Source organism: Solanum stenotomum, chromosome 7 (assembly GCF_019186545.1).
Source record: "Solanum stenotomum isolate F172 chromosome 7, ASM1918654v1, whole genome shotgun sequence".
Classification (NCBI taxonomy): Eukaryota; Viridiplantae; Streptophyta; class Magnoliopsida; order Solanales; family Solanaceae; genus Solanum; species Solanum stenotomum.
This window is the reverse complement of record NC_064288.1, coordinates 12,493,266-12,516,979: the sequence shown is the minus strand read 5'-3', so window position 1 is coordinate 12,516,979 and position 23,714 is coordinate 12,493,266. Positions and strand designations below refer to the sequence as shown.

Below are 23,714 nucleotides of genomic sequence, written 5' to 3'. Positions count from 1 at the left end.
AGATAAAACAATTACTTAAGTGGAGAACAAATAACTTTGTAATAATTTATTATGCAATTTTATAATTTTTTATTTATTTGGTAAGATTGAATAAAAAATTGAGGCTATTTTAATAGTTTTACAACTTATGAGATTTTTTTGTTTATAAGAAAATATACAACACAAAAATTTCATATCGCATGTCTAAACAAACCTTCAATTTCATCTCATGATTCCATATCATAATACCATATCATGATTCCATATCATGATATCATATCGCATGGCCAAACGGGCCCTTAGTTTCCCTATCTTTTTTAGCTCATCCAGCCCCACAAGTCACATCTGATACTTTTATTTAGCATTTACTTTCTTGTGCCTTTCTATTCAACCTAGAAAGACTTCAATCAATCCAATGAAAAACAAAATTACTTCTTCAGCCAACACTCGTCTCTTCATCAACCGTCATCTTGGAGTATGTAAGGTTTTTCTTTTATTTCTTTCTAATGCATACAAGGATATAGTTTGTACTCTATTTGTCATCGTATGAAGTTATGTTGAATTCCAAATCATTTTTTATTGTATTGCTTGTGATCTATTGTTATTATTATTCATTTATTTATATTTGACTACTTGTGTGTTAGTTTTTGGAGTACAAATTTATGATGGCTATTTGGTGTTTGATAAAATGTTACATAGAGATATAAGTTCTTTGAACAGAAGAGATATCATCTCCAACTCGATAAGTAAATCTGGAAGAGAATTGTACATCTCTAAGATAAATAAAGCTGCTATAATGTGATGTTATTCATCATCAATATTTTTTTAATAATAAATATTAAATGGAAATTTGTAAAAAAGAATCAACAATAATCTTATTATCATTACTATGACTTTAAAGAATAGATTTACACTGAGAATTAAAGAGAGTGCTTTTGACAAATTTGAAGGTTAAAATTGAAGATAATGAGAAGGAAAATAGGAAGTTTATTGGAAGAATGGATCATAACTATTTGCTTACCCTATAAGTTGTTAAAATAATACAGAGATGTTTTATAATAAAAAAACACAAATGTAATATTCACACTTTTATGTTTTGGTGACTTAACAAATGATAACCTTAAGCTAAAAGGGGTTAAGACAAAAATCGATATAGAAATTTAATAAGATCAACCAGTATATAAGACATTGTCGAAGTAAGCTCAAAGAGTAGATCGATATAGATATTTTAGAGTCTTCTATATTGAGTTAATCCCCAAATAGTGGTTGGAGTTTTTTTTTTTTTATCATTTTATTTTTCTTTTTTACTCTTAGAATAACCTAGTCATAGTGTTAATATTCATTTTATTTCAGTGGCTTCATGTTATAAACTTTTAATTATTTTCGTAAGTTTTTATAAATTAGAATGTATTATTTTTATGTTGTAATGACTAAGGCATATCAATGTGTAAATCAAAATATATGATATTTAAATATTGTGTTGTAACAGATTGTTGTAGATGCATTTAGGCACTTTGTGTTGTTCAATGGATGATTGTTTGAAAAGGTCAATATCTGTTTTTGTTGCCTTTTAAGACTACTTGTAGTGGTGATTTATTAAATAGTTAGTCTAGTGACTTTCTTACTTTTTGAAATTAAAATATTTAGCTTTGTGAAAAATGTGACCTTTTTTATAGTTAAAGATATCACATTATAAGATAACAAAACAGTCCATACAAGAGTTTGTTATTGCTCTGCCACCATATTATTGATAGCAAATGTGTTGTTTGAGTCTACATCACTATTTATATTAAACAAATCAGTTGGAGCTTGAACTATTTTTCTTGAAACCATGCAGATGAATGATTCACCTTCCCAATCAGAAGAAGTTAAAGTTATTGAAATATCCCAAAGAAGTTCTTAACATGATGTTGCAGTTCTAGTTGTTTTCATATTTACTAGCCTGTCTGCAAGGACATTTTTCTCTTTGTAGATATATATAACCCACTATGGAGCTATGCACCTGCATACAGAGGTACCTATAATCATCAACAAAAGTGGTGAATGTTAGAATCTGCAGTTTTAAGCATGTAAGTAACTTCCTGGGCATCGATATTGGTTTCTAGTGTATGAAAACCATATTTTAAGGTAGGATATAATCCTTGCATAAGCGCATTTGACCTTTTTCAGATCCTTGACCAGATTTGAGATCGAATTTTCAAACGAAGTTATTTAGTGACAGTGTGTTAAACTTTTCCATCCGATAAAATAGTATTAACTAATAACTAATGTGTTGCACTGTTAATGTTTATCAGGTGCTTGATGTCGATATTGGACAAGATCAAGTACCACAAACATCAATAATTAATACCTAGTATTGCTGAAAATACTCAATCTTCACACGGTACTACTCATATTTATCCTTTGGCGCTCTTTTACCTATTGTATGGTTTTATTTTTTAACACTCATACACGCCTGGACCTCTTTATTCTTAGTGTACTTCAGTTCATTGCCAGTGAATAATGATGATTCTATGATATTTAAGACCCTCATTCATGATAGTGTACGTTTGAAACAACTAAAGACAATTAGGAAAAAGATAATCTCTATGAAATAGTGAGTCCCTGTCTACTTGGTAGTCATGGAAAAATCTACAAAAGAAATTAACAAAAATAACACAGTGAAAAAATATAATGACCACAACTGAGGAAAAGTATAAATTAAGTATGACTGAATTTTTCATTACAACTTATTGCATTATTTTCTTCTTTGAGATGTTTGACTGAAAAAATGAACTCCTAAACTTCCAGCTTGTTCTTTAATTCTTCTATTTGCTAATTCAATTTTATTCATAAGTAAATGTAATAATTGAAATAATATTATATAGCAATTTTATGACTTAAAGATTGCTTCAGTAGTGTTAATTGGTGACAACTTTGGGTATCGTAGAAGATACTTGTTGCCTAGATATTAATAGGTCAAACATGCATAAGTTGAGTATATTTAACTGATTAAGATGACTCCAAGTTCAATTTACTATACCAGTTAATGATAGTTGCTTGCTGTTTTACAAAAATATGTCAAAGACTAACCATACACTAGTTACCTTCTTACCTGGATATGTTTATTTGCTTAAACTTTAATGTATTTGAGCTTTCTGGGAATAATTTTGTTTTAAGTTTCCATGTAATTCTTGTTTATTAATAGTTGTGCTTTCTTGTGTTGCATATAATTCTCTATTTGCCTCTAAGTATAGTGACATTAATTAGCATGTTATTCATAACAAGCAAGAGTGCTTGACCAACTACCTTCATCTTAATCTCCATAATTAAGATTAACATCTCTTACTGGGTAAGAGAGCTTTTAATTGGGTAGTTTTTATCTCTATTGCAATTAAATCATTTCACCTTCTTCAGATTTGATCTCTATTTCTGTATTTTTTTTATGGGTCAATCAATACTTTGTTCGCATTGAATGTCTTAGCTTGTTTCTTTAAACTGCCATCAGGTTATGCTGCATCACCTTTAAAAATATATGTTTATGAATATTCACACTTTCGTCCTTGATTTGTACAATTACATATGTAGTTTTGTTATTCTTTTCAAGAATAAGTTAATAAGAACTTTCATTTTGTATGAGATGATTGATGCATGATTCTCTTTCCAATTTGAGTTATTTGAGAACATACTAAGTTCATCTACCTTCGATGTGATTGCATTTGAGATGATGCTAATAATATTGGTTTATCAGTTCATTTTCGTTAGAAGTATTTGAAGAATTTAGATTTGTGTAAATCTAGGAAATGAAAAATTATTTAATTGTGTAGACTTGTGATGTATTTTTACTTTATATTCATCTATTGACACATTTATATTATTATTTCAGGTTATATATCCTATTTGAAATTTAGCATTCGGAAGATATCAATATGATGAAGAGTCGCGAAAATTATTTGAAGATGACTATTTATGTTTTTTTTTTATAGGGTTGATTATATAATGACATTAGTTATTTAGTTTATACAATTTCATTTTCTTAAGTTGTTACATTTGTTGACACCCAATTTTGGACCTCCACATTATAGATTAATCATCGAGCTTCTTCAATCTCAAACAATTTAAAATAATTAGTTTTATAAGATTAAAACAATTACAAGTTATTTTAAATAGTTGTATTATTTTTATAATTTTTAAATAATATATGTGTTTTATATAATTATGTATATAATTAGTATGTTTTAAGAACATTCGAAAATCATCTCAAAAAAGATTTTTGCTTGATTAAGTTTAAGTTATGTTTATATTTTTGAGTAAATTTGTTTACAAGTAAATTAATTGTTTTATTTTGTTAAGATTAAGAAGTTCATTCATTAATTTATATTAACTCATTTTATTTAAATAACAATTTTTAGTCAATTGTTTACCCCATCTTTTAAGAAAATTTGGGCAACTTCCTAAAGGCCCAATTACAATTTCCAACACCAAATAATTCCTCAAACCCATTACCAGCCCATCATATTCCCAGCCCACTAAGAACTCTTCATCCAAACACATCAGCCTATTCTCAATTCCAAAAGACCCAGCCCATATCCACCAATACATACACAACGTACAACAGCAATATGTACAACAGTACATATGCTACCCCGGTATGTTTTCTTCTTCTTCTTCTAGCGAACAACGTAACACGCAATCTCAGAAATCCAGTGAAAAATCCCAGAAAATTCGGAAAATTCCAACAAATCACGGAAAAGGAGCGGCGCCAGTCAACATCGCGTCCAATCATCCCCATCCCCTTTTTCCCCTTTTTCCCCTTTTTCAGAATTTTCCATCCCCTTCACTATTGCCTTGGAATTCAAATTTTGAATTTCATCCTTATCCATCTTTTCAACCCGTTTTCCAAACTTTCTCAATTTGAATCTCTCTTATATATACCCCTGATCTTTTCACTGTAAGCGGCAGAGAGAGGAAACCCCAAAAAAGCACATAAAAAATCCCCAAGGATTCATCATCTAAAAGAGAGCAACTTTCAGTTTTTATCCTAAAATTTGAAGCTTTTTTTTGCACTGTGGAGCTCATCGAAAACGGCTAACAGTGGTGAAAACTCCTCGTCGTCCTGGTTTGTTGTCCCGAAGAAGGTATTATCTTTTCCTTTCTTTGTTTTTTTTTAGTTTAGTCCTAATGATGATTTCTAGTCCTAGTTTTCTTCACTAAGAGTTAAAATTCACTATGCAATAAGATTAGTAAATAGTTGGTTTAGAGTATCAAAATAAAAATAGTGTTATAATCATGTTTAGCACTTGAGTTCTTCCAGTAACTTTGAACCTGTTGAATAAGATATTGTTTTAGCTTGTAGGTTTAAGCTTATGTATCTAAGACGTTGTCAAGTTTGTTTGAATCCCAATGACACTAAATATCTCTCATAATTATTTAATATTTCATTTTCTTTCATTAGAGTCAAGTCGGCATTTTGGTGGGTAGACTAGTATCATTTCAATACTCATATCTAGTATTGTTTGTTGCTTATGTGCAATTTAGTATAGTTTGGGTATGATACAATGCAAGAATAGTGAAGTCTTTTTAAAAAAATATATATTGGTTGTTTATCGTCGCAGTAGCTTGTAAAATGATAGTATTTTTAATTTTTTTTTCCTCACTGTTTTGGCCAATTTTTATCTCCTGGACATATCTTGTTGGTTTAGGTTTGCTTCAACACCAGTAATGGTCATTAGTCTTACTATTGGTATTTTATCACTTCATGTTAGTGAAATTAATTTTAATTGTTAGTATTCATGTTTTCTTTAAAATTACTAGTTACTTATTTTGCTAAGAATACATGTGTATTATTAAAAAAATAATTCGAGCGTGTTTATTTATTATCAAATGAGAAGATTGTTGTTACATCCAAATAAAATTGTTTAATGTTGGTAAAGTCTTATCGTGATCAGTCATTAACTTTTATCTCCTTTTGTGCATGAACCTCCTCGTCCGAATTCATTTTGAACTCCATTCGAGTCCGTTTTGGACTCCCTCTTTGCATATCCTCGGGTTTAAGTTCGAGTTTGCCTTGTCGATCCAACAAAGTTGAAAGGGAAGCAAATATGCAGCTTTCGGAAGAAAAAATGCAAGGAGAGGGTTGATATATACTAATATACGCCGAGTGTATACAATGAATATACATAATAAAAGGGGGCTAAACTCATGAATTTCAGAATTGGGCCAAAGCCCAAAATGATTCAACAGTATCAACAGCCTAAAAAGGCTAACATGGGCCCAAGTCCATTACATCTTTACTTATTTGATTGCATTTATTTATTTATTTGATTTGTTTAGCTCTAACCCTTTTATTTAATTTGGTTTAATTTAATTAAATTCCCCAAAAGATGAACTATATTCTTTATATTAGTTTATTTTAATAAAATTTTATTTTTTTTAATCAACTCTTATATTTTTATTGTAAACTCAACACCTTTTACTTAGTCATTTTCTCAAAAATTTTAGTCAAACCTTTTACTTACTCTTCAATTAATTTAACTATTACTTATTCATGCTTTAATTTATTAAATTGATTCAAATTATTATTTCTACAATGACTCAAATAAATTTCAATTAATCTAGTCTTGTTAAAATTCTAATCACTTGTAATTTAATTCAAATATTTCAATTAATGTCCTCTTTTATTAAAATATAAAATTATTCTTTATTTAACTATTTTTTCAAAAATTAATCGAATATTGTAAATTATTTTTATGTTAAATCATTTTCCCAAAAAATAATCAAAAATATTTTAATCAAGTCGTAGGATAACCGCGTGTTAGCGGGCGCTTCAAATGCCTTAAAACCCTTCTTGAAGCGTAAATAAGAACCTCTTACCCATTTTCTCTAAATTTTTAAAGACTTAATATGTTAGAGTCTTTTTAAATTATAAGTTTTCTTAATTTCTTTAAAAAATTAAGTGGCGACTCTTTTCTAAGTATTTTTCTCAAATTGTTTTATACTTGAAATATTTCAAAAAGTGATTTTTCTAAATATAGTAAAATTATGGCATAACAACATTTACATTTTTTATTAGTGCTTTCTTTTGTTTGTTAGAGATAAAGAGATATATTATGATGAATTAATAGTAATTTTATTTTGAGTATTTACAAACTTTGTTGACACTAAAAAGCTCCATTTTACTAATATTTTAATTAAATTTATTAGTAAACTAGATCATGTATTTGAAAGAATGTAGTAGTCATTATTATTGGTAGGTAAACAAATGTTGTTAAATGTTAGCTTTAGTGGCAATTTAATTAAATTTGCAATAATAAAAATGGACACAAAAGTAAGTCATCTATTGTAGCTATTATAACTGCCACAAATCAATTGTCACTAAAGAATATGACTTTTATTGGTAACTTAAATAAATTTAGCGGCCACAAAAATGGACATTAAAAGGGTATAAGTAGCCCTATTTGAACTTGATTTAGCAACCATCATAATTGCCGTTAGACAATTGCCGTTATAGCATGTGATATTTAGCGGCAATAAAGTGTACCTTTACCAACATTTCGTTGAATTGCTGCTAAAGGCTTTAGCGACGCCAATATCAACTGCCAAAGTTTAATGGCCGGTAAATGTTTTGCGGCAATCTTAATTGCTGCTTAAGGCATTTTTATTTGCCACTAAAGACCCTTTTTGTTGTAGTGTGTAAATGCTTGATATGGGCACTAATGATGAAACAAGGGTAACAAAAGGCAATGTGATTAATTATTGGTGTGTGATGTGTTGAGCAAAGGCTTATTGATTCATTGTTAATGTTGTATCACGATTGTGTTGTTGTGAATTATGCATTGTTATGAAAATGGTCATCTCTTCATTATTTATGTGAACATGTCATTTGCATTGGTTCCGAGACATGGTTGTGACAAGTGATATGTGAATTGAGGAAGGATAATAAATTAAAGATGATGTATCATTAGGAGGGACGTTCCGCGTGCCACGACGCCTATTGTGATTCGAGGGAGGTGTCGCACACCGCAACAAATTCTATTATCGAGGGACGTATCACACACCGAATATATTTTAGTATCGAGGGTCGTGTCACACGTCAGGATGGATGTATGAACAGATATGTTCCCCATGGGTCCCATACTGAGAAACAACGGGTGTGTATCACTAGGTCAGACATGTATCACCACAATTGGCATTACATTGCATATCTTTATCATTTGTGAACTTGTGAAAGCCTTTCAGTGGAACTTGTGATTGATGAACTTGACCATGGGTGTTATTGATTTGTAATTGTTGGAACATTGTAATTGAGTTGTGTACAATGAAATTGTGAATTGTTAGGTTGGGATGGTTTTATGCAGGTTGTAGTTATGGAGGTTCGGTTGGGGTGGTAGGAGTACCCGTATTCTATATTCTTAACTTGTGTTTAGGAGTTCGCTTGTTGAGTACTGTGTGGTTTGGTACTCACCTCTTGCTTCTACATTTGTGTAGGTTATGAGCCCGTATCTTTATGATACTCTCTCTTATCTTCTTGTCTGAGGCTTCCTATGGAGATTTGTGAGGTAGTTGATTGTCATCTCAGCAGACCTTTTCACTCTAATTTATAATCTTGTTCTATTCTAGAAACAATGTCATTGGAGACTTGTGTCTTTCTTTCGAATCAATTGTAATACTTTAGAAGCTTGTACACGTGACTACCAAGTTTTGGGGTTTTATTTTGAGTTGATTACTATTTTTGCATTATTAGATGGTGTTAGTCTCTTTATCTTATTTTACTTTCGCATTCACCGAATTAGTTTGGTTTTAGGCTGACTTGTCTTGGTGGGATAAGGTGAGTGTCATCGCGTCTATTTTTGGATCGTGACAAATGCTATCAGAGTTCCAGGTTCATAGGTCTCACGTGTATACAAGCCGAGTGTAAGTAGAGTCTCGAGGATTGGTACAGAGACGTTTGTACTTATCTTCGAGAGGCTATAGTGACTTTTAGGAAAAATCTCTTGTTCTTGAAACTATATCGTGCATCCTTGGTCCGATTTGATTCCTATCGCTTCTTTCAACTCTCTCTATTATAGTGATGACTCATGCGTGGTTTTTCATGCGAGCCGTTGGTATGTCGTGCATGGCTTGGATGTTAGATTTGGTTTGAAAGTGATAGACTTATTGAAGGGAGTAGAACAGAAGTGGTAAATTAATGGCAAGAGTAAACTAGATACAAAATGATATTTTATCTCTTGATTTTTCAAACAAAACAAGAAAAGTTGGACACGTATTTTTAATATAGTGAAACAAGTAAAGATGGACAAAGAGAGTAAGAGCCTATTTGGAAAGCCACCCTGGTAATTGAATTTGGTGTAATTGGTGTAATTACACTATTTGTCTTGTTTGGTTGGGCATGTAATCACCTGGTTAGCAGGTAATTGAGTGTAATTGGCAGGGTGTAATTACACTCTCCAATTCACATGGGGAGACTGTGAATTGTTAGTAATTATATGGTGTAATTACAAGCTGCTTACTTATTAATTTCTTCCTTTCATTTTTGTTTTAATTTTTTTCGTTTCAATGTATTTTTTAAAAAAATTTTATTTTTATTTTTATTATTCCAATATTTTTTTAAGTATTTTTTTTATATCATTTATATTTCATTTCCTTCTTATTCTCAACATTTACTTCATGTGATTCTATGTGATTTTCCGTATCTTCAAAAAAAAATCATTAGTACAATTTTGTTAGTATTCTAATTTTAAAATTAAAGTAGAATTCATTGTTAAATAAAGCAATGGACTTACGTTTTCCTTTTTTTTTTAAAAATCGTATTTATGAATTTTATATTGAAATTTGGAATAAGAATATTATGTTAAATTTTTTGTTTTGAATTTAGGACTTTTTTTATATTTTCAATTTCATTTGTTTTAGGAGTATTGACTCGATATTTTACATTACAAGCTATTTCTTTTAAGTTAGACTTGATAGATTATCTTCTTTTTTTTCAAATGTTTTATAATTTTATGATATTATATTTGTAACGACCCGCTAGGTCGTTTTGAGAACTAGGACTATTTTGACTCTTCCCATAAAATTTAAATGGAAATTTTAAACTATTCAGTAACTACAAGTATTTAGTTAACAAACTTTTAGCAAATAATTAATAGTTGATAGTTAATGGGCCAAATCCATAAATTATTTAGTATCCTTTACCACTTGACCCATCTATTAAAATAAATTTATAGGGTTTCACAGTTTTTAGATTATAATTGATGCAAAATAAAAATAAAAGAACGCGGAGAAGAGGTAAACCAAAAAGCCTCTTGAAGAGGATTTTGCGACAGTCGATTGTTACTCGATTGCAGGAATTCGCAATGAATTCGAGGATCAACGCACTGTTTCAGGATTTCTCGAGAAAATAGTTAGTAATGAAGAAGAAGAAGAAGAATAGAAAGAGAGAGATTAGAAAGAGAAAGAGAATTCTATATATTCCATATCTGGATGTAACTGATGATTATAGTGTCTATTTATAAAGAACTTGACTGACTTATTCCATCTAACAAAATCATTTACAACTAACATCTAACTAACTACCACTACACAAATTATTGTAGCTTAACAATGTTTAACTAACTTTGTCAACTAACTTTTGAATTCCCAAATTACTGTAACAGTACTCCCCCATACAAAAGATCCTTGTCCTCAAGGATCAAAGGATGGAAACCTTGTCTTCAAGATGGAAGTAAATTCCCAAGTGGCTACATCAGCTGGAAAACCAACCCATTTAACCAATACCTGAGCAACAACTTTGTTGCCCTTCTTGACCATTCTTCGTCGTAACACAAACTCTGGAGTAGGGCAATTTGGATTGGATAGGTCAACAATCGAAGGATAAGAAACGTGGGAAGGCACTTCATAACATTTTGTTAACAATGAGACATGCACAGTTACGTGAATCTTGACAGAACTAGGCAACAAAAGAGTGTAGGCCACAAGGCCAACCTTCTTAATGATCTAAAAGGGACCATGGTATTTAGCAGCAAGCTTATGAGAAGTGTGATGAGAGATAGTCGCTTGTTTGTACGGATGCACCTTAAAGTAGACCCAATCCCCCACAGCAAAATGCCTCTCACTTCTATGGGAATCTGTCTGTTGCTTCATTCGGAGTTGAGCTCTATGCAAATGATGCTTAAGGAGTTGCAACTTAAGTTCTTTGTTCACCAAAGTAGTGTCAACTTCGGCAAAAGCTGATTCACCAGGTAAGTATGGGAGATGTAGAGGAGGTGGCCTGCCATATAATGCTTCATATGGTGTGGTTTGTATGGCTGAATGGAAGCAAGTATTATACCAATACTCAGCCATAGGCAAACAAGCCAACCAATTGGAAGCATCATCACTGCAGTAGCATCTTAAGTAGGTTTCAAGGCATCTATTCAGCACTTATGTTGGTCCATCAGACTGAGGATGATAAGTTGTAGATGTATACAACAATACCCCTTGAAGAGTAAATAGCTCCTGCCAAAAAGAGCTCAGGAACACATCATCTCTATCACTGGTTGTAGCATCAGGTAAGCCATGTAATTTCACAATAGTATCCAAAAATACCTGGGCAACTAATTGAGCAGTATAGGGATGTTTCAGTGGGAGGAAATGACCATATTTGATGAGCCTGTCGACGACCACTAGAATCACCTTACAACTATGAGACTTGGGAAGACCATCAATGAAGTCCATACTAATTTGAGACTACACCACCTCAGGAATAGGTAATGGTTGTAAGAATCCAGGGTAAGCAGCTAAATCAGATTTGTTCTTCTGACAAACATTACACCTTTGAATGAAACCCTTCACTTCTGTTCTCATGTTCTTCCAATAAAATAGTGTCAACAATCTCTTGAGGGTAACTTCTACACCTGAATGACCTCCTAGAGGGCCAGCATGCCATAGGGACATAATGTCATTCCTTAAACTCTGCACCTTGCCAATCATTAGTTTTCCTTTCCTTCTTAATTGGCCTTGCAACCAAGTAAACTGCCTATGAGAGTCAGGATTAGCTTGTAAATCCGCAATCAACTGTGTAAGCTCTGGGTCTTAGTGCCAACTATCCACAATAGCTTAAAAGAGATCAGTGTTGGTTGGGGAAATCACCAAAGCAAGTAACTCAGCCCCGGTAACTCTCGACAGTGCATCATCGACTTTGTTCTCAACTCCTTTTTTGTACTCAATAGAATAGTCAAATGGCATCAACTTTGTTAACCACAATAACTGTGCGTTTGTGTGCAACTTCTGTTCCATAAAGTACTTCAAAGCTCTTTGATCAGTCCGTATAATAAACCTCTGACCTAACAAGTACTGAGACCACTTAGTAACAGCTTGGACAATGGCCAATAACTCTCTATTATAAACTGACATAGCAGCATGTCTTGGAGATAATGCTTTGCTAATAAAGGCTATAGGATGTCCCTCTTGCATAAGACCAGCACCAATTCCATAACCACTAGCATCAGTTTCAACAATGAAAGTTTTGTTTGCATCAGGTAAAGCTAATACACGAGATTGAGTCAAAGCTTCCTTTAATTGCAAAAATGCCTCTTGAGCTATGTGGTGCCATTTGAATTTATCCTTTTTAGTTAGATCAGTAAGAGGTTTACAAATAACTCCAAATCCCTATATAAATCTTCTGTAATAACCAGCCAAGCCTAAAAAACCCCTTAATTACTTAAGAGTAGTTGGGACAGGCCAATCCCTCACAACTTTGATCTTTTGAGGATCAGTAGAAACACCTTCTGATGTGATAAAGTGACCAAGGTATTCAATTCTATGAACACCAAAGAAACATTTGCTTTTCTTGGCAAATAGTTGATGCTCCACCATTTTCAAAAAAATAGACCTCAGATGTAATAGGTGTCCCTCCATAGTTCTACTATATATTAGTATGTCATCAAAAAACCACCAATACATGCTTCCTTAGAAAAATCTGGAACACAGTGTTCATCAAACCTTGAAATGTAGCTGGGGCATTTGATAAACCAAAAGGCATGACTAAGTATTCAAAATGTTCCGAGTGTGTTCTAAAAGCAGTCTTAGGCACATCCTCCTTTGCCATTCTTAGTTGATGGTACCCAGACCTTAAGTCTATTTTAGAAAATATTTTGGATCCTCCTAGTTCATCCAATAGATCTTCTACAGTAGGAATTGGAAACTTGTTCTTTATAGTAAACTTATTCAAGTCTCTATAGTCTACACATAGTCTCCAGGTGCCATCCTTTGTTCCTACTAATACCACTGGTGATGCAAAAGGACTGCAACTAGGCTGAATGATCCCTTGATCCAACATTTGTTATACAAGGCCCTCAATAATATCTTTTTTCACTGAAGGATATCTATAAGGTCTCTTATTCACAGGTTCAACTCCAGAATGCAACACAATCCTATGATCAAATACACCTTTAAAAGGTGGTAAACCAACAGGTTCTTTAAATAATGCAGAAAATTCTGACAATACCTCTAGTAGTACAGGGTCTTCTTCAGGATCTTTATCAGCTGCTACTTCTAATGGATGCCACTTGTCTTCATCACTTCCCTGAGGAATTACTTGAATCATACAAAGCTGAGACTGATTTCAGGAGTATTTGGTTAGTGTCCCAGCACTAGGAGTTAACACTTGACTGTCAGACCCTCTGAGTAAGTGCTTCCTTTCCTTATACCAAAACTCCATTGTTAAATTTCTGAAATTCAACTTGATATCACCCAACGTTAATAGCCATTGGACCCAAGCACAACTCCACAAAAACCTAAAGTTAATAATAGAAAATCAGCAGAAAACTCCGTTCCTTGTAGTAACCAAGTCACAGACGTCATCTTGTCCACCTGCATGCTACCATTTGATGCGGCTACCATCTCAGGTTTAATAGGCTTCACTTCACACCCCAATTGCTTGACCAGATCAGGATCAATGAAGTTATGAGAACTTCCTGTATCAATTAGTATGTGTAATGCCATTTTTTAGTGATAACCAATCCCAAAGACCCATTTAACGCATGCATAGAGATCTTCATGTGTTCCACAGGTGGTCCCAACTCTAGTTTTTAATTTTGTTCCTTTTGTAATTCTCCACCTTGTTCTTGCATTGAATCCTGTTCTTCTTCTAATTCTTCCACTTCCAACAGATACAACTGCTTGGAATTCTTACACTTATGCCCAGGCATGTACTTTTCATTGCAAAAGTAACATAACCCCTTTGCCCTTTTTTCATTCATCTCTTATATGCTCAAAGTTCTTCTATTTACTGTCTTAGAAAAACTAGAAGTATTTGTACCAGGTGTAGATAACAGAGGCTTATTGTTACCAATCCTTTGGTCCATGAATCTTTTTGCACCTATCTGAGACTGATTAGATATTGGCTATCTCACATCAGTTAAGTATGCTTCTTGCATTCTTGCAGTCTTGTATACCCGTGATAAAGAAGTCGGATTGGTGATCTTCACAGCAATGTTCAGCTCATGCTTTAATCCTCTAATAAAACAACTGATTGCATTCTCTTGTGACAAATTCACCCTAGTCAGATGTCTTTCAAACACTGATTGATATTCCTTAACACTCCCCACTTGTTTGATCTTTTTGATTTCCTCCATAGGATCATCAAAATCTGTCCCAAATCTCTCCACCATAGCCATCATATACTCATTCCAAGTAGCTGGTTGTAAGTATTGTCTGTATCTCATGAAAAAAAATGCCATTGGATGGCTTCTCCTTCCAGTTGCATTGCAGTTACTGTTACCTTTTCCTCTGCAGCTACATTCTCCATGGAGAAAAATTGTTCAATCTTGAACAACCACGATCTCAGATCTTCCTCTGCAAACCTGAGGAATTCCATTCGGGACCATCTTGAGAAGTTTGAATGATGGTTGTTGTAACTGGTAGGACTCCTGGGTCTGTGACTTCTCCCTTCATACTGGTGAATTCTCTCATCAGAATGTCTTGCAGTTGAAGGACCATCTTCCATAGAAGTTTTCTCCCTCCCAGATTCTCAATTAGTGACTAACTGTTCCTTCAATTCCATGACCACTTGATCCAATCTCTTCAAGTTTGTAACTTCCCCTGCCAACGCTCTCATTTTTTCTACCAAATTTTGCATTATTTCCTTCAATTCCCCCATTTCTGTTGGAGAATTATCAGCAGATCTTGTTCCTTTCGCTATTAAAATCCAAGGATAGAATAGCTCTGATACCAATGTTACTCGATTGCAGGAATTCGCAATGAATTCGAGAATCGACGCACTATTTCAGGATTTCTCGAGAAAACAGTTTGTAATGAAGAAGAAGAAGAAGAATAGAAAGAGAGAGATTAGAAAGAGAATTTTGTATATTCCATATGATCTGAATGTAACTGATGATTACAATGTCTATTTATAAAGAACTTGACTGACTTATTTCATCTAACAAAATCAGTTACAACTAACATCTAACTAACTACCACTACACTGATTATTGTAGCTTAACAATGTTTAACTAACTTTGTCAATTAACTTTTGAATTCCCAAATTACTGTAACATCGATCAAGCTGAATCAAGTAAGCATACCTTAACTATTGTTTTATATATATGGGTAGATCTTATATTATTATTATTATTATGTTAGGTTGTAGAATATAGAAAGAAGAGAATTGAGTTGTATTAATGTTGCAGCGTGTTGAACTTGGGAAAAATAATAAAATATAAGATTTTGGTGGCTAATGAGGAATAGCGGTTGGCTAGATTAATTGAGGTCTAGTGATGAGGTGATTAGAGGATTGTAGGGTGAGGAATTTGGATGATTGTGGAATATTAAGTTTTTCTGCGAATGATTACAAGGTCTGCCAAATTGCATTCGTCTTAATGAATATAAGGTTCTGCCAAATCGTATTGGTTTTTATATATAATTAATTACTAGGTGTACTGTATTATATGAACACCATTAGATTTATAATATTTTGATAGTTTAAGACTTAACCCTAGGATTGGATTTAGAAAATATGGGACTTAGTATATTAATTGACATCAAAATTGGGAGCTTGATTATAGATTAGGGTAAATTTTTGGGTTGAGGATAGACATATAATAATATGGGTGTCTACAAACTCGCGTGCTTACAATTATTGCATAATTGGTAGATTGGAAACGTTTTGAAGCTTACGAAAGGGAAAGGCAAAATCTTAAGGATTCGTGACACGTGTTAGACATTCAAGGTATGTTAAAACTTTCAGATTTCGTTGAAGGACGTTTTTTTCTAATTAAAGATTAAAAATGGAATAGACCATGGGTAAGGGCGAAAGATGGGGGTCTCGTACCAATAGTGTGACAGGCATTGGTACGAGTACCTGTGTTATAAAGGGAAAGTTTATTACTATTGAATGCGGATTATAATCTGAGAATGCCAAAGCATATGAGCATTAGATGGTATACTATTGACTTGAATTCTTTTGTGTGATTGTGTTTCTTTATTGAACTCGTATATTTGTGATAGTTGAGGTGGTTATGTATTATGCTGATATTTGATTGATTGAGATGCATCATCATCCCCTTTATTTGAAACCATATTGTGCACATGCATTGGCATGAAGTTAAGTATAAGTTGGGCACGTGGAGATCATCCGTGTTGGGATGGTGAGATGTTAAGATCATAATTTCAGCACATGGAGATCGTCCAACGAAAATTTATTGATTTTATGATAGTGCATTGAGATCGTCCGCACAGACACGTGGAGATCGTCCGTGTCGGTTTATGGACCTCGCGAGTCCCTCATGGGTCATGCACTCTTGATGTATTTTCAAGGAGTATCATGTATATACAGTTGAGAGATTACTTGGAATATGAGGCATATCATTTCAGGGTGTCACATTGCATTGCATCTCATTATATCATTTTTTTTTTGTTATTGGTGGTTGGATAGTACATCATATTGATTACCTCTATTTGATGAAACTTGACTGGTAAGTATAACATAGATTTGTATAAGTAAAGGACTAATTTTCTTATATGAACTCCTGTCACTACTTCTTCGTTGTCGGTCTATGAGATATACTGGGTACACATGGTTTCGTACTCATACTACACTTGTTGCATTTTTTGTGGTGCAAATTCGATTCCAAGTACGAGCACATCTTGTAGAGCTTTTTAAGTCCGAGGTTTGTGTATCTTGGAGTTGTAGTGAGCTGCTTGGTTGTTCTGTGGCCCACACATTCCTCTATCTTTTATTTATTCTTTTGTTTTAATATTCCAACAGGATATCCCTTATGTTTGGGTTTTTCATTTTAGTTTCAGACTACACCATATTTAGAAGCTCTTGTACTTATGACACCATTTATTGGGTGGTATTTTAGCTTTCCGCATTTCGTATTTATAAGGACTTAGTGTTGGAGATATTATGTACTTTTAGATTTTATATGATTAAATTAATTAAAATATACTAAATTAAAAAATATAAATCAATTATATTTTTATAATATTAGTTAAGAACATGTGTTTATTAATTAATATATTTTCAAGAGACAATATATATTTTAAATATTTAATTTAAACATAAAGGCCCTTATTTGTCTAATATAAATTTAATCGATTTTTCAATCTTATAGGTAACCGCCTAAATCTTTTCTCAGTCTTTTTATTTTTTTTATTTTTTCGCTTGTATATGTATTATGCTTCTTATTTTTTGCCAATTTTTTCTCTAAACTCTATCATGAGTCATTAGATTCTCAACTATTTCAAAAACAAGATGAAAGATGGAACTCCATCCAAGAGCATTACGAAAGGAATGTCACTGCATGTCCAAGTTCCTGATTTCAACCTTCATTTTCTCTCGATCTAACACAAAATTATGAAGTCAATGCATGGTCTATTGCAAAATCTAAACAAATTCTAGAGGAAAATTCTATTTAAGAGATCCAAGAAAGAACATGACCCAATTGCACTGCAACAAGTTATCAAAAATGCCAATGCAAGCAACATTAAAATTGTTAAAGGAGGAAACAAGAAAAAAGTCAAATACAGTGATTCTAATAGTAATTAATCAAGAACATCTGACGAGGTTGTGTCTGATTCATCATATGTTCTTGACTGTATAAAATAATTTTGTATATAGCGATTTGTATATTTTGATAGTTATATACAAAATTGCTTGAGGTATATGTATATTTCTGTATATTCATATACATATATTTACAAATTTGGAGAATATTAGGTAATTGTATAATATAAGTTTGTATATAGTGATTTGTATATTTTGATAGTTATATACAAAATTGTTTGAGGTATATGTATATTTCTGTATATTTAGGTACTATATTCATATACATATAGAGCTTATAGTTATATACAAACACAAATAGTTCTTATTTATACAAATACTTTATATTTGTAAAGCATATAATTGTATATAATAATTAATTTGTATAAATATTGGATTTACATATTGAAATATATTTTCTATCTTCATGTTTGTATAGGGAGTTAGATTCATTTGCAAACAACCATCAAAACATGTCCCCCACATGCAGTGCTATACATATACAATTCATATATACAAATTGTGTCATTCGATTTTTCTAACCAATAATTTTAATAGAATTGTTAATATACAACTTTTCTATATTTGTATAAATAAAAATACATATTTGTGTTTTTAAAAATTTCAATTATATATTATACAAATCAATCATATTCTTTTTTGCCGTTCAAAACATGAAGTTTTCTTGAAAGAAATATTTGCCTAGTGTTGAATATACAAGAATATTGATGAACCAGAATTTTTTTTTGTTTAATATTGCTTCAGTGGCATGAGGAAATCAGTTGTTATAGTGTTTTTTTCGTTATAAAACTCTTTTTTGTAAAAGTATTTGATTTAAAACGATTAGCTTGAATCATGGGATTATGTAAATTTTATGCTACCTTATTTAGCGCTCATGTATCAATTTATTAAAAACAATTATTGTATGAATTATAAACAAAAAAAACGTAATATAGAAATTAAATGATCCATAGCAAACTAAACTATACACATGGAATGTAATTACATAAACTATACCTATAGAGCATTATTTCATTAAATCTGTTTGCCATTTATGAAATTTTTCCTTTTACTTTTATTTTTTTATTTGGCCCACAAATTGACCCAACTCATATTGCTCAAGCCACACAAATCAGCAGATTCATTCCAGTCAGGCTAGATTTTTTTTTCTTGAATGGACTCCAAAAATCTTAGCTTAGCCCTAATAAATCACGAATTAGCCCAAACTGACCCAATAGACCTAGCCCATATTGACATTTGACAACTCTACATTATATAACATTGTCAATTTGTAACGACATATTTAAGATTGGTCAATCTCAATCTACATATTCAAGTGACTCAATTGTCAATTTGTCATGCAAGGTGAAATTCAATTATTGTAACATGACAAAAAATATAAAAATCTTATGACACCGGATAAAGTTCCTTGATCACACAAAAATTTAGCAGAAATGTGGTATCCTCTCTTTTTTTATCAGCACAAAGTTATGAAAACTTTTATTTTGAATTAGAAATAAAAAAAGATCTCAAGTACAGGAAAATTAAAAAATTGAATTCTTTCCTTTTTCTCTTACAAACAAAATCGATCGATCGTATTTGTGTGATCTCATTGTTATCTTTTTCAGTTTGTTGACATTTCAAAGTTTGAGATACAGCTACTTCTTTAATGTTTAATCTGTTATATTTAAGGAACAATATTTATTACTTAGTACGATATATATTTATATAGTTATATACCAAAATATTATAGGTTCAATGACATACAAAACTTAAGATTTGTAGACTAACTTTTTTGGGAAAATTAGCAAACCAGTCACAATCTCTAACATAATTATTAAAAATATCTACACTTTAAAATAATTACTAAAAATATCAATATGTCAATATTTTAGAAAATAAATTGTATCCTAATATAATTAAAATTCTTTCCTTTTATTTCTCAAATTAGGCCCACATTGGACCTTTTTGTTTACTCCATGTACGATAATTTTTTTTTGAAAAAATACTCTCATTACCCACTTACCCTCTTTCTAGGTTTTACCCCAAATTGCTCCTTTCTCTCTCTTCCCTTTTTCACCATTGTTTTCTCCTTTCCTTGTTCAAGAAAATCATCATTTCTAATTTCTTACACTTTGTTCAAGAAATTTCACAATTAATTCAAAATATTTTCACCCATTAATAAAGGTAAATTCGAAGTCAACAAGTATTTTGTAAGATTTCTTGTGATTTTATTTTCATATTCACCAAGTATTTTATATTTCAATTTTTTTGTCTTTTAAACATTATTGTTTATTTTTTTTGTGAGTTTGTTTTCAGATTCACCAAGTATTTTTTGAGATTTCTCTATTTTATATATTTCTGATTTTTCGTCTTTTAAACACTATTGTTTGGTTTTTTTGTGATTTTATTTTCGTATTAGGGATTTAGTAGATTGTAGTAATCTACATTAGCATCCATACATCATATTGTTTGATATTTTATACATTCATATTTAATAATTTCGAATTTTGCTTATAGGGTTACTAATGCACAAGTGAATATGGATTCAGATTCGGGTTTGATGAAAAAAAAAATCAGAAAAAAGAACATAGCAAATGAAGAAGAAGAAAGAGAGAGTCAGAGAAGAAGGTTGCAAAATTGTATTCATACCAGAATTGTATTCGCATTAATTTTTGTTTGTCAATTGTTTTTCTTTTACTCATCATTTGTATTTTTATTTAAAACATTGTATTTCTTTTTTAGTTTGTAGTTATTCAAATAGTCATGTCAAATGGATTTGTATTTCTTAAGCATAAATGTATCCTATTTTTTTCACAGTCAATTTGTATTATTTTTTTTAGAATATTGTACTTTCCTCAATAGATTGTATTATTTTCACTATGTATGCTATTTGTTTTCCAGAATCTTGTATCCCTATTTCTTTCATAGTCAATTTGTATTTTTTTTTAGAATTTTGTATCCTTCCTCGACAGATTGTATTATTTCTACCATGTATGCTATTTTTTTCCAGAATCTTGTATCTTGATAATTTATATTTATATGTAATGATTAGATTATATTGGATACAATCAGTAATATTTTTGTAATACAAATAAAAGAAATATATATTTGGCAATCATGTAATACAATTTTGATCGGTGGGATACAATTTGTAGTTTTCACAATGAAAGTAAAATATCAATTTAAATTTGAATGGTAAAGGCACATAAAATGTAAAAATTATTGGTATACAATTACGATGAAAATATAAGAAAAAAAAAGTTGATCCAATTGAATGAGAAAGGAGATTTCTTTGAAATTGTAACTGATGAGAATTTTAAGTTATATGTTCTTTTTTTTAAATATTATCTCCCTTGATTTTCTCGTTTCTGTTATTAAATAATTGTGTTCTTGCAAATCAAACAAATATAAAATACATAAATCAGATACATAACAAACTAAAATATTGACATTTTAAATAAATATTGAAAGTGTGGCTAAGAGGTCCTATTAAATGTCAAAATATTGACATTTTGAAAATTCTCCCAACTTTTTTTAATTTGCATTTTAGTTTGTATTGTTTAAGAAAGGGATAATGCATAAGTACCCTTCTAGACTATGACCGAAATCCCAGAGACACACCTAAACTTAACTAGAGTCCTATTACCCCCTAAACTAATTAAAATGGAATAAATACACTACAAACGTTGACACGTCATAGAGAGTGTGCACACTCTCTTGAAGGCAAGTGATAAGTGCACAAATTGGACACATGTCATTTTTTGATTGGTAACTTTATAATTAGTTAGCACACATATTTATTGATAATAAAGCTTATATATATATTTAATTATTTTTGTTTCTTTCTTGTAAAATATTTATTAACTTAATTTAAATACAAGATAAAAAAAATAAGAATATTTTTTTAAAAAAAAAAGTAAGAAAAAAATTATTTTAAAAAAAAAATTAATTAAAAAACATAAAAATTATATATTTACACACATGACGGGGGAGTGTGTACAAACACAACCAACTTGGGTGGTTGAAGGTGCCACATCAGCAATAAAGGTACACAAAAATACGAAAAATTGAGTTCAGGAGTAATAGGATCTTAGTAAGTTTAGATATGTCTCTGAATTTCGGTCATAATATAGGGAGTACTTATGCCTTATCTCTTTAAGAAATAAGTTAGGCTTTAGAAGTATAATGAATTATCAAATTTATGAGTACGTGATTCAACCTTTTAACTTAATGACTTTTTGTTTACTCACCGCTTTATGTAATTTAAATACTATTATCAATTTGATATTTAATTAGAAATTAATTGAATTGTTAAAGTGGATAAAAGTCCCACATTGGTTGGGAAATGGACTGATGGTCTCCTTATATGGACTTGGACAATCTTCCCCTCGTAAGTTAAACTTTTGGAGTTGAGTTAGGCTCAGGTGTCATATCTTTACACGGTATCAGAGTCAGGTCCAACCCTGTTTGGGCTCCTGATCTATGCTCCAGTTGGGCCTGGGCGTGAAGCGGGGTGTTAAAGTGGATAAAAGTCCTACATTGGTTGGGGAATGGACTACTGGTCTCCTTATATGTATTTGGACAATCTTCCCCTTATGAGCTATCTTTTGAGATTGANACATTGGTTGGGAAATGGATTGATGGTCTCTTTATATGGACTTGGACAATCTTCTCCTCATAAGTTAAATTTTTGGAGTTGAGTTAAGCTCAGGTGTCATATCTTTACATGGTATCAGAGTCAGGTTCAACTCTGTTTGGGCTCCCGATCTATGCTCTAGTTGGGCCTGGGCGTGAAGCGGGGTGTTAAAGTGGATAAAAGTCCTACATTGGTTGGGGAATGGACTACTGGTCTCCTTATATGTATTTGGACAATCTTCCCCTTATGAGCTATCTTTTGAGATTGAGTTAGACTCATGTATCATATATTTACATGAATGAAGTCAAAAGGTCATTACACATTCATGTAATTAAAACAATAGTATTTAATATTTAAATAATTATATATTTTATAACATTGTAATTTATAAAACAACAAAAACGTAATCCAACTTTGAAGTTAGAACCTTTCATATTTAATATGAATTCTTTATACACGTGCATTAGTTAGTAAATCTACAATAAAAATGTATGATAACTTCAATAATGTAACAAAGGTACCATTATGATGGTTGAACAACTCCTTATTCAATACCTAATAAGCTAGTGCATATTTAATTAAAAGCATTATACTAATTCATTTGTCAGGCACTTCATTGGATGAAAGAATTGGTTATCCTACATTTTACTCCTTCCCTTTCATAATACATCCCTTAAGAAAATATTTACAAGGAATTTATTTTTAAAAAATTAACTTTATCACCCATATTTGGAAATTTAAATTTGGATATTAATAAGTACTATTTTATATAATAATTTAATAAAAAATATTTAAAAATATATTATAACAAATCTTTTTTGATTTGCTAAAATGGACATGGGTGTGTTTGGTATAGAGAAAATGTTTTTCAATTTTCCTATGTTTGGTTCAAACAATTTCTCTACGAAAACAAGCTCCTTAAAAATGAGGAAAATGACTTTTCTCTATTGGAAGTAGTGAAAATAAGTTGCACAAGTGCTCTCCTCCACATCCACCCAACACCCCCAACCCTCACCCCTTGGGCCTTGACCATCCCATCCCCTGCTATCCTCGAACCCCCACTCCTCATCCCTATTCACCTCCATAGTGTTTTGA

The 23,714-nt window shown here is 31.4% G+C and overlaps 1 long non-coding RNA gene across 1 annotated transcript; it reads left to right on the top strand.

The window, feature by feature from the left end:
- Positions 1-314: 314 nt before the first annotated feature.
- Positions 315-4,005, top strand: LOC125871394 (uncharacterized). The gene is made up of 4 exons (XR_007447006.1): positions 315-454; positions 1,952-2,048; positions 2,274-2,362; positions 3,845-4,005. It is a non-coding gene; the product is annotated as an uncharacterized LOC125871394 (long non-coding RNA).
- The last annotated feature ends 19,709 nt before the right edge of the window (positions 4,006-23,714 follow it).